This window comes from Furipterus horrens, unplaced genomic scaffold, assembly GCF_987537825.1.
Source record: "Furipterus horrens unplaced genomic scaffold, mFurHor1.1.pri manual_scaffold_3, whole genome shotgun sequence".
In the NCBI taxonomy this organism is placed as follows: domain Eukaryota; kingdom Metazoa; phylum Chordata; class Mammalia; order Chiroptera; family Furipteridae; genus Furipterus; species Furipterus horrens.
The window spans coordinates 146,741,837-146,755,095 of record NW_028327173.1 but is presented as its reverse complement, the minus strand read 5'-3'; positions in this window follow the sequence as shown (position 1 = coordinate 146,755,095).

The following is a 13,259-nucleotide window of genomic DNA, read 5'->3' as shown; positions in this document are numbered from 1 at the left end:
CTATTTGAATTTATAACAGTGAACATGTGTTAGTTTAAAAAATACCTCAGAAATAAACTATTTTCAGGGAAATACAGAGCTTGTGATATGAAGCCAGAATGTTACTTCTGGGTTCCCCTCAAACTTGGGGTCCACATAGTATCCGATATAACTAGTGAGCATAGAGCTCATGGGATATGCTCCCCCTTTGTTCATTCATTTTTTCATTTAGTTTGTTTTTTAATCCTCACCTGAGGATTTGTTTTTATTGATTTTAGAGAGAGAGAGAAAAAAAAAACATCAATGGGGTGCCGCCCATATACACCCTGACTGGGGCTCGAACCTAAAACCTAGGTATTTGACCTCACTGGTGATCAGACCCACAACCTTTTGATGTATGGGAAAGAGCTCCAGCCAACTGAGCCACCTGGCCAGGGCTCATTTATTTTATTTATTTTTTAGTTGACAAATATATATTTAATATTCATGATTACCAGGTACTGCTCCAGGCATTGGGACTGTAGTGCTAGAAATATTAGATGAAGTCCCTGCCCTCAGAAAGCTTATGAATTAGTGGAGAGTGGCACAGATGATTAACTAATTACCATTATAGTAAGTACTACAAACAGGAAGTAATCATCATGATGAGAAACACCAGGAGGGCCTGATTTGGATAGGAGGTGGTGGTCAGGGAAGGTTTTTATTTTTTTATTTTTTAAGTATATTTTATTGATTGTATTGTTACAATAGTTTCATTTTTTTTCCCCTTTGCTCCCCTCTGCCCAGCACCCCCCTAGGAATCTCCCACCCTACCCCCAGCTCATGTCCATGGGTCGTGCATACAAGCTCTCCGGCTTCACCCTTTTACCATGTTATTATTATTATTTTTTAAATGAGTAATTAATTAATTTTTAATAAAAAATAACAATCACCCCCTCTCAGACTTAAGACCCTTTATAATCTTATAAAGGACAATGGGTGAAGGTCTTGTGCTCCTTTAGCTGCTAAAAGCTGGGCACGGTTGTCGTCCTGCCTACCTTTGGGTCCAGAAATCCCTAGTAAGAGTGGGGGCGTGGGGGGGAGGGTGGCCTTCCCACTTGGGGAAGGATCGTGCAGACTCCAGGTCAGCTGGCTGTCCCCGGACAACGGCATGCTTGGTTTAATAGGCTGGCATCCTTGTTGTATTCCAGCCACTTATTTCAACCACACCGTTGAGTCTCAGGAGGCAGCAATGCAGACAGGATTAAGTGAGGCCTATATGTACAGACAATCACTTGAAAACTGAAAACACATGTTAATTTATGCAACATAACCCACAAACCAGTCTCTAAATCTGTAAGACTATCTTATTGGAGAGACAAGGGAAGGTTTTTCAAAGACCTGACAAATGAGGTAAACTTAGGATGGGGTAAAGGGCAGAAGGAACAGTTACATGAAGACAAGAGAGCTTTGAAGTTTGAAGCATCCAAGAGAAGGTCTATAGGGGCTGCTGCACTACTCTAGGAGGCACTGTTCACATTCAGAATCATATACTTGTATCCATTAGAATTAAGTAACAGATGGCAGTGGAGGGGCAGCTTTTCTAATTCTTACATGACCCAGTTGTGGGGCAGTCTGGACTTTTGGCTTTGTCTTAATGAACAATGGGAAAGCAAAATAAGTTTTCAAGAAGGGGAGTGATGTACCTAATGGCTTTAAAAATGATCATTTTCTGAGACAGATAATACTGGAGGAGGGGGAGCTTTGAGAAAGTTTAGTTTTTGACATGTCAAGTTTGAGAGGGTCCTTTGAGGAGATGCTGGCTGGGCATATGGATACCTGGTTGGCAAATGGGTATCTGGGTCTAGGGCTCACATAAGAGGTGAGGTGATGCAGTAAACATGTGAGACATTAAAATTTGGGAAAGGTCAATATTCTGACATAGTCTGGGGGAGCAGGGGGTTGATAACATGACACTGAGCCCTGATATAGGAGAAGCCAGCAAAAGATGCTGAGAAATGGCCAAAGTAGGAGTATGAAAACCAGGAGAGAGTACTGTGGACGTAAGTGTTATGACCATCCCTGATGTCCTACTGGGAACAAAACCAAGGCCTTTAAATGACCTGGTTAGGGTCATCTCATAAGGTAAACCTGGATGCTGCCACCATCAGGCCCTCACTGCCATCCTACATCTCTAATCTCCAGGGTTAGTGATTGATGTGCCTTGACTCTGGCTGGATTTTATGTTCTTTCAAAGAGCCCCTTATCAGAGCAAAGGAGGGCAAGTCACATTTTGCCAGTCTAGTAGCTACATTTTCTGATTTCATTTATTTTATTTCTGATGGAACAAAGTCAAGCTGATAAACCTTTTTTTGAAGGACTATTAATTTCTTGGATTTTCATGTTCGCTATACTTGTGAGAAAATCAAGGAAAAAGTAAACAGGAGATTTGTTCTCAGAAGTTAACAGAACTGCATCCAGGAGAAAAGTTTAAAGGATTTTAATTTTTTATTTTTTAAAGGAACGGTAAGTAAATCTAGCACTGAAGAAACATTATTTTGTGGTTGCTCAGAAAGTCCTGTGAAGCCTTTCATGACTTCTAGAAATAAGTCTCGCTAGTTTATAGTTACATGATGATCAGTAAAAGAAAGTTAAAAATTATGTAATGATATATAAGATTACAGTTATTTAACACTGAGGCAGTGTTTGGCACTTTTTATACATTATCTTATTTAATATAACAGCTCTGCCAGGTAAATTTTAGTCTATGCAATGTGTCTAAAGGGCAGAATTGAACACCTAACAAGATAAAACACCAAACATGTATTCTATCAGTTTCTGTATATCAGGAATTTGGGAGCAGCTTAGGTGGGTATTTGTGGCTCAGGGTCTTTCAGAGTTGTGGTCAGGATGTTTGCAGGAGCTACAGTTACCTGAAGGCTTGCATGGGGCTAGAGGATCTTCTTCCAAGTTGGCTCACTAACATGGCTATTGGCAGGAGGCCTCAGTTCCTCATTGCTCCAGTCTCTCCATAGGCCTTCTTGATTTATCTTAAGATGTATTAGCTAGCTAACTTTCCCCAGAACAAATGATTCAAAAGAGATTAAGATGGAAGTGGTAATGCCTTTTATGACCTACCCTTGGAAATATCACTGTCATTTCTGCCATGTCCTATTGTTTATGTAAGTTGGCTCTATTCATTGTGGGAGAAGTCTACACAGAGGTGTGAATACTAGGAGGCTGGGATCATTGGCCATCTATCTTGAAGGCTACTTAACTACAAGGGGCTGGGTATTAGGATACTGCTTTTTCCAGAAGTCTTAACGATTAGAAAAAATTTCTTCTCTGTATAAAACTTACATAGAGTACTATCTGGAAACAAGGAAGATGTAGGAGATTATTCTGGTTCCTCCCATCCCTATGAGTGTATAAAGTCTATTTGGTGTTGTAAATTATCGTTTTACTCCTATTAAAGAATTTTAGAGTTTTTTATTGTAAAAAAGAAAAATTTAAATGTTGCAATATGTCACTGTTTCCTTGATCATTATGTAAACTAGTCTGTCCAGAAAGGATCCAGCCACGTACTATGAAAAATAGAGACATTTTATGAGGAAGATAAAAGAAACATTGTATGTAAGACAATGATGCCCCAGTTTCCCTCAAAGTAGGCATCTTGGGACCTCACACAGTTCTCCCATCAGCTACCCCATCGTATTTCCTGAATCTTATCGATGGTCTGAAATCTCTTCCCTTTCAAAAGTGATTTTAGTTTTGGAAAAAGCCATAAGTCTGAGCTGTAGTGGGGCTGAATCACCTGGGTGATTTGATGTTTCAGCAAAAAACTGCAGAAGATGTGATGCGTGAGAGGGTGTGTTGTGATGAAGCTGCCAGTCACCAGTTGCCCATACCTGCAGCCTTCTGAGTCATTTGAATAGTTTTTGGGGAGGAATGTTCAAGCCTAATGCAAAATTTGATGCAGATTTGTTGCTCTCTTCACTCAGCCATTTTGAATGTGACAGCCACACAGTACACCTGTTCACTCAAAGGCGTCTACTGACTGACTAATACAGTGAAGTTGTCATTGTTCATGCACATGCATTCCAGTCTACTATCCTTGGCTCCCAGGTTTAAATCGATGTTGCAAAAACTGTTCTCATTATACAATAGTCCCTCTTTATATCGCGGTTCACTTATTGCGGCCTCACTGTATCGCGGGATTTTAAAAAATATTGTATTTAATTATTTATCGTGCATTTTTTGCTATATTACAGGATTTTGTGGTACTGTATACGTATGTTGTTGAAGTTACGTAGGTTTAAGAGTGTAGAATAAATGTAAGGTTCCTACTACTCGGGGGTGGGAGGTCTGGAACGTAATACCCACGGTAAGTGAGGGAAATACTGTATTAACAATGGTTGGACTTTTTCCAGAGAGACCTCACATACTCGCTTTTATTTTTAATCTGGGATAGTATTAAAATGTGTTCGCTAATGTTTACTAGCTAATGTTCTGCCTTTAGCTGTGGTATTTGTTTTTTCTTTTCTTTTTTTTTTTTTTTTTAATAATTTCTTATAATCCTTTGTATTTCTGTGGTATCAGTTGTGATTTCTCCTCTTTCATTTCTGATTTTATTTATTTGGGTCTTCTCTCTTTTTTTCTTGATGAGCCTGCTTAAAGGCTTGTCAATTTTGTTTATTTTTTCAAAGAACCAGCTCCTACTTTTGTTGATCTTTTGAATTGTTAGTTTAGACTCTATGTCATTTAATTCTGCTCTGATCTTGATGATTTCCTTCCTTCTACTTGATCTGGGCTTTGCTTGTTGTTCTTCCTCTAGATCTTGTAGCTGTAGGGTTAAATTTTTTATTAGATATTCCTCTAGCTTTTTTAGGTAGGCCTGTATTGCTATGAACTTTCCTCTTAGGACTGCTTTCGCTGTATCCCATAGGTTTTGGGTTGTTGTGTGTTCATTATCATTAGTTTCCAGAAACTTTTTGATTTCTTCCTTGATGTCATTGTTAACCCATTCATTATTTAATAGCATGTTATTCATTCTCCATGAGTTTGAATGTTTTTGAGTTTTTTCCTTGAGGTTGATTTCCAATTTTAAGCCATTGTGATCTGAGAAGATGCTTGATATAATTTCAATTTTCTTGAATTTGTTAAGGCTTGTTTTGTGTCCTACCATGTGGTCTATCTTTGAAAATGTTCCATGTGCACTTGAGAAGTATGTATATTTTGCTTCTTTGGGGTGAAAACTTCTATATATATCGACTAAGTCCATTTGATCTAGAGTGTTGTTCAGTGCCTCCATATCTTTGGTGTTTCTTTGCTTCGAAGATCTGTCCATTGTTGACAATGGGGTGTTAAAGTCCCCTACTATGAGTGTGTTGTTGTCTATATCTTTCTTGGAGTCTTTCAAAAGTTTCCTTACATATTTGGGTGCTCCTAAGTTTGGTGCATATATATTTATAAGGGTTATATCTTCTTGATGGATTTTTCCCTTAAGTATTATGAAATGCCCTTCTTTGTCTCTTTTTATGGACTTTGCTGTGAAATCTGTTTTGTCTGATATAAGTATTGCTACCCCGGCTTTTTTTTCATGTCCATTTGCTTGGAATACATTTTTCCATCCCTTTACTTTCAGTCTGTGTAGATCTTTTGTTCTAAGGTGGGTCTCTTGTAGACAGCACATATGTGGGTCATTCTTTCTAATCCATTCAGCTACCCTATGTCTTTTAATTGGAGCATTTAATCCATTTACATTTAAGGTTATTACCGATAAGTACTTATTCATTGTCATTTTTCCCCTTTGTACTCGTGTTCTTCTCTGTCTCTCTCTGTTTCTTTATCTTCTTAGAGCAGACCTTTTAGCATCTCTTGCATTGCTGGTTTGGTGGAGATGTATTCTTTTAGCCTTCTTTTGTCTTGGAAGCTCCTTATTTCACCCTCCATTTTGAATGAGAGCTTTGCTGGGTATAGTATTCTAGGTTGTAGGCCTTTGTTTTTCATTGCTTGGAATACTTTTTGCCATTCCCTTCTGGCTTGTAGTGTTTCTGCTGAGAAATCTGATGATAGCCTTATTGGAGTACCCTTGTATGTTATTAGTTGTTTTTCTCTTGCTGCTTTTAGGATCCTCTCTTTGTCTTTGAATGTTGCCATTTTAATTATGATGTGTCTTGAGGTGGGCCTGTTGGGGTTCATCTTCATTGGGACCCTCTGTGCTTCCTGGACTTGCGTGACTCTTTCTCTCGTCATGTTAGGAAAGTTTTCTGTCATTAGTTTTTCAAAGAGGTTTTCTATCCCTTGCTCTTCTTCTTCTCCTTCTGGAATTCCTATGATACGGATATTATTACGTTTCATGTTGTCCTGTAGCTGTCTTAGAACCTCTTCAGTCTTGTTCAGTCTTTTTTCATTTTGTTGCATTGTCTGGGAGTTTTTGTGTAGGTTGTCCTCCAGCTCGCTGATCCGATCTTCTGCTTCCTCTAGCCTGCTTTTAATTCCTTCTACTGTGTTCTTCAATTCAGAGATCGTATTTTTCATTTCCTCCTGGCTCTTATTGATAGCTTCTATGTCCTTTTTCATGCTCACGTAATTTTCTGTGAGTTCCTTGTAGTTTTTCTGGAGTTCTTTGAAGTTTCCGCTGAGCTCATTCAGCTTCTCCATAATCCATGTTTTGAATTCCATATCTGATAGTTCGCTCCCCTCTATTTCATTTAGCACTCTTTCTGGGGATTCTACCTTTCCTTTTGATGGGAGGTTGTTTCTCTGTCTCCCCATTTTTTTGACTCCTATTGTTTGTTGGTGCTTCTTGGAATGATCTGCACTTCCTGGATCTGCCTCTGGTGGCGTCAGATCATGTACCAGTCTGGCCCTAGGCAGCCTGTTGGAGACTTCCAGGGATCTACTGCTGTTGTCTGTCTTCTTTGATTGTTAATCTATTCAATCTGTGATTAGCTGTCAGGCTTAAGAACTGTGGGTGTGGCAGCTTAATTCCTGTAGGCAGGGCTTTTGCTTCCCCTCAGGCTGACGCCACTTGGAGGGGAATGGTCTACCCGCAGTACTGGGGATGAGTCAGCACTGGGACCCAGTCAGCTGCTCCTCCAGTTCTCCCCTCAAAGCCACCGTGCCAAATTCTCCCCAAGTGTCTCCAGTCCTCTCTGCCTTCCCTCTGCTTGAGCCCAGGGTAAGTGGTGGCCAAAATATTTTCGTATGTGATCCACTTAAGAGCTCTTTTTCTCCTGCTGTTTCTCTCCGGCTAGCAAGAAAGCCTGTGGCTTTTCGCTTTTCACAGCTGATACTATTTTACTTTCCACTCTGTCGCTGTAGGCTGGGAAGCCCAGCTGGGGGTTTAGACCCTGCCCTTCTCAGGGGGAATCCCCGGCTGCTGAGCTGTTTCTCAGTCCCTTCAGCAGCCACCCGTGTGAGCCCAGCCAGCCCTTCCGCGTCTCCGCACTCCCTACCGGTCACGTTGTGATGTAGCGGCCTTTTCTGTCTCTCCGTGGTTATAAGACTTCTTTCCAGCTAGTGTTCCGTTGGTTATTCCAGATGATTTCTCCAAAATTAAGTTGTAAATCCAGACTGGTCCTGGGAGGAGGTTAGTGTAGCTTCCACTTACTCCTCCGCCATCTTGGATCTCCTCATGTATCTAGCTGTGGTATTTGGATGCATAAATCTTTGTAAGAATAATCTCAGGGACAAGACTAATAGCAAGTGGGGCTTAACAAGAGTGAACAGATTTTATTTTTAATCTTATTTACTTCATCCACATTGAATCAGTGACATTGATTGCACTGTGAAAGCCAGTAATTTACAAACTCACAAAGTGGAAAATCGATATTTCACAGGGTAGAGCATTCTTCCCCCTGCCTTTTGTTTTATAATGGGAAAATAAGAGGTCACATCTTTTCACTGCTTTAAACAAACTAATAACTTCATGCTGATTTTATTTTGAACCAGCAGGAAAATTATATGGTAAATAACTCAGTGTGACTCAAATCAACTAATACTAGACAAGAAATGCAGGAATTGGAAGCTGATTATTCATGAAATGCTAAAACATTAGGAGAAGTCTTCTCTGTTTATCTGTGTCACTGTAGTCACCATAATCACAAATCCTGGAATCTGAGAACATGATACAAAGAGCAAAGGAACCCTTTGTCCAGTTTTTACCAATGTGACTAATGAAGATGCAGGCACTGAAGGCTTGAGTTTCCTTAAATGTCACTGGGAAATACACAAACAAAATGGGGCTTGGCATGAGAGATAAATGAAATTATTCTCTCATGTTATTTTGCTCTTGATATTTGCCCTCCTCTCTCTCTCTCTCTCTGTCCTCTGTTACTACTTGAGGGAGGCAGAAGAGGAAAAAGAGAGAAAGAGAAGTGTTAGAATTTGCTTTCTGAAGTGTTGTTTCTGCCCACCTACACTATAGGTACTTCCAAAATCATGTTACACCTGCAAGGCCCTTGTTGATTTAGTTCTTGCTTCACAAGGAACTGTTTTCCAAGTTTACTATCTAGACTGAGGTTGTCTCGGTTATCAAGCTCCTTTCTTGTTACCCATGTGCCAGTCTCTTTATTTTGCTTGCTTTACCCCACTCCCTCCTTCCTATAGAGCTCTTGGCTCCTAGTATTGGGTTGGCCAAAAAGTTCATTTAGTTTTTTCCGTAGGATGATTCTAGTTGTACTTAGTTGTCTTTAACTTCATTTAAAGCAATTTTGTTAGATTGTATTGTGACAGCTGTTGTATCAGCATGCATTTTAAAAAAAAACTTATAAAAATTGGTGAATTTTTGTGCAGCCATTTTAATATTGAAGATGGAAGAAAATAATCAACATTTTAATTGTACTATGCTTTATTATTTCAAGAAAGGTAAAAAGGCACTGAAACACAAAAAAAGATTTGTGCAGTGTATGGAGAAGGTGCTGTGGCTGATGGAATGTTTTAAGAGTGGTTTGCGAAGTTTCTTGGTACTATTGACATTTTGGCCAAATAATTCTTTGCTGTGGGGCTGTCTAATGCATTGGAAGATGTTTAGCAGCACCCTTGGCCTCTACCCACTAGAAGCCAATAATGGGAGATAGTCTACATACTCAAAATATCCAAATCAATAAAGTTATTGGTGTAAATGAAAAAGGTGTTTTTTATTTTATGGAAAAAACTAAATGGACTTTTTGGCCACCTCAATATTTTGTCTGAGCATTTATTCCATTTTCTTATGTTGTCAGTTGGCCATGATGGGCTGTATGCAGTAACTAATCTTTTTTAAAAAATTTGATCAATATGGATTTTTTTAAATTTACAGAATAAAGAGCATGTGGATAAGTGCTTACCCCCAAAATAAAAAAGAAAGCACTGATGCATCTGATTCCTAGTATCATTACAGAGCCCCGTAACTGCCCTGATGTGGACAATGTCTGGTGGTGGTGTGGGCACATTGCTTTGGTTTCTAATATCTGCATGTGATTTTGGACTGGTGTGTAGATGTAAATGGAGAGCTCTCTGTGATAGCGTTTTCTGATAGCAGCATGTCAGTCCACAGAGCCAGCGGATGCTCTGCTGTTAGCTAAAATAATCCCAGACACAAAGACCACTCTTGCTGGGAATCTGTCTGTACTAGAGGGGAGAAACAAGCCAAATTAAGAATATGTGAGATGACACAAACATAGATAACAATCATCTTAAGTCAATAATTTCCCATCCCCCTAAGCTCTCACCAATGAACATAAGAACTAAAAAATTGACTGAGATTACATTTTTACCATTCACTTGACCAGTGGAATGGTGACTTGTACTAGAAATTAAATTTGGTTTATAAGCCAGAAATATTTGTAAGGCAATTAAAAAAAATCTGAGTCTGGAATAGAAACATTTGCAAACTATTTTTTAAAATGAAAATCTAATAATCCCTCTTTTCTCTTTAAAGCATTTAAATGTTTTCTCTTTTTTTTTTTTTTTTTTTTTTGAACATAGTTAAGATTCCTGACAAGGCCAATGTTAAGTAGTATAGCTAAGGGTTCAGCATATGAGCTCTGAGTTTAGCTAATGACCTCACTTTAACATGTGTGTGTCTTACCTGCTTTAAACCAGATGTTACTTAATCTCTCTAAAGTTAAGTTTTCTCATAAAGTGGGGATGAAAAGAATAGTACCTGCTTCACAGCATTATGAAATTAAATGAGATCATCCAATTAAAGTATAGCAAATAGATAATCATTAGTGTGGTTCACCAAACATTTTTAGTTATGCTCAGAACATGATTTGACAACACTTCCTTAGCTCCTTGTAATTGGGTGTGGTCACGTGGCTTGTTTAGGCCAATAAAACATGAGTTGAGGTCACGTCCTGGCTCATATTAAACCCTCAAATAGGTATTGCCTGTGTAATTCTTATGTTGTTATTGCCCTCTAAGTTTCTTCAGTCTATCAGAACACCTCTTGGTTTTTCTTCCTTCCCTTGCCAGTAGTGGTTGCACTATTTGTATTGTTCATGTCAGAAGCTTTAAGAAATAGAGTGCAATTTGTCATGCCCTTTTTTCTCTGCCACAATGACTGACAATGCTCCAAATGTCAGTTGCTCCATTATCAAAAGTTTCAGAGGCAGACCATTATGGAAGAGAGCTTCCAATTGATTTAAGACACATATGAAGCAAGGGTTAGAGATATACCAATGTTGTTCAAGCCACTACAATTTTGTTGACCTTAATTACTAGTGTACAACATAGCTTATGCAGTAAGTAAAAAATGTTTAAAATACATTTGTTGGTGTTGTCTTAGGTGTCATCATCATCATCACCAATATCATTAACATCAAGCATTATTATCATCCCACCATCATCAAATTCTCATCCTCATCATCCTCTTTTTGATGTCTCATTCTCTGTAAACTTATTCCGCTTTTGGCTCTCCCTTGTCCCCTCTTTTCCTGCCTCAGTCATATGTCTTTGTCTGTTTTCTTGATCAATACTGTTTTACATTTGAGGTTCTAATATTAAAATTTTCTTTCTTCTTTGATCCCTCTTCTTACCTTCCTACAGGTTCTTAACTTAAACTATTTTTTTCTTTTTATTTATTTATTTATTTTTAATACGCTTTATTGATTATGCTGTTACAGTTGCCCAATTTCTTTTCCCTTTGTTCCCCTCCACCCAGTGACATCCCTCCCTCCAGTTGCCCACCCCCTCAGTCCATGCGCATTGGTTGTGCATATAGTTCTTCCCAACATCTTCCTGTCTACTCCACTCCCTCCTACTATGCCTCTTAATTCCTGCATCATCTCCCTCCCTTTCCCCTCTTGCCCCTCTCTGCTGACCTCACCCCATAATGTTCCCCAAACCTATAATTCTTTTCTCATTCTCGTTGCCTACTTAGTTTGCCTTTGTTTTGGTTCCCTAGCTTCTGTTGTTGGTTGTTGTGATACAGTTTTCATTTTAATGTTCATAGTTTTGATCCTCCTCCTTCTAAACAAGTCCCTTTAACATTTCATATAACAGTGGTTTGGATCTGATGAACTCCTTTAGTTTTACTTTGTCCTGGAAGCACTTTCTCTGCCCTTCTATTCTGAATGACAGCTTTTCTGGATAGAGTCATCGTGGTTGTAGGTTTTTGCTTTTCATTACTTTGGATATTTCTTGTCAGTCTCTTCTTGCCTGCAGAGTTTCTTTTGAGAAATCAGCTGAGAATCTTATTAGGACCACTTTATATGTAATTCTCTTCTCTCTTGCTGCTTTTAAGATTCTCTCTTGATCCTTAATTTTTGACATTTTGATTATGATGTGTCTTGGTGTGGTTCTCCCTGGGTCCAGTTTTGGAACTCTCTGTGCTTCCTAGACCTGTAAGTCTATTTCCTTCCCCGAGTTAGGGAAGTTCTGCTTCATTATTTTTTCACATAATTTTTCAATTTCTAGTTCTTCTTTTTCACCTTCTGGCAATGCTATGATTGAGATGTTGGCCCACTTATAGCTGTCCCATAGGTTTCTGAGCCTCTCCTCATTTTCCTCATTTCTCGTTTCCTGTTTCTGCACTGGTTGACTGTTTGTTCCTTCCCTATGTTCCGATTTGTTGATTTGATCCCAGGTTTTCTTTCCCTCACCACTAGTTTCGTATGTGTTTTTGTTCATTTCAGTAGGACTAGCCTTCATTCCTTCCCTGTCTTGATTAAGTCCCACTGTTAGGTCTGTAAGCTGTCTTATAACTGTAGCTCTGAACTGTGCCTCAGAAAGATTTCCTATCTGCTGCTTTGTTAGATTAGAAATTTGCTGTCTGGTCAGCTGCGTCACTGGGATTTCTATCATGATCTGTGCCATCTTGAACAGTTTTGTGTTTACCTTTGCTTCCTGAGCAGGGCTGTCACACCTCCTATGCTATAGAGGGCGAAGCTCCATGCACTCATCACAGTCGGGCAACATGTCTCACCACGCTGTGGTGTTTTCGCTGTCCTGCCACCGTTGCTGCTGCTGCCTTGGACAGCACAGCTTGACTTCTCCGCCCAGGCTCTGCCCCTCCTACCTTCTGGATGAGTATTTCTTCTTTATATCTTTGTTTGCTGGACTTCCATGCACTTTGATTTTCTGGAACTTCTGGTTGTTTCTAGTTTTGAGGTAGTTGTATTCCTTCTTAGTTGTGGAGGGAGATGCAGCATGTCTGTCTATGCCTTGATCTTGGCCGGAAGTTATGTAAGCACTTCTATAAGCAAAGCTCTGAACTGTGCCCCAGAAAGATTTCCTATTTGCTGCTTCATTAGATTAGAAATTTGCTGTCTGGTCAGCTGCGTCACCAGGATCTCTATCATGATCTGTGCCATCCTGAACAGTTTTGTGTTTACCTTTGCTTCCTGGGCAGGGCTGTCACACCTCCTATGCTATAGGGGTTGGAGCCCTGTGCACTCTTTACAACCGGGCGTTTTCTGCGGGGGTTGGGGTCCAAGATGGATTTCTGCTGTTCAATCTCTGCTGAAAGACCAGGAGCCTCCTCCTCCATCCCTACCCCCACTGGGCCTCACAATCCAAGGCAATGGGGGGTCTGCCTTCCCCAGCTTTGGAATTGCAAGCTGATGGGTCTGGTCTGCTTCTCACCTCCCCTTAAATACGGGTTTCAGTGCTTACTGCTGTCCTGCTACCGTCATTGCTGCTGCTGCTGACAGCACAGCTTGACCTCTCCTCCTTGGCTTCGCCCCTCCTACTTGTCCAGATGAGCACCACTTTTTTATAACTTCATACGTGGGACTTCCATTTATTTTCTGGAACTTCTGGTTATTGCTGGTTTTGCGGTAGTTGTATTGCTTCTTAGTTGTGGAGGGAGATGG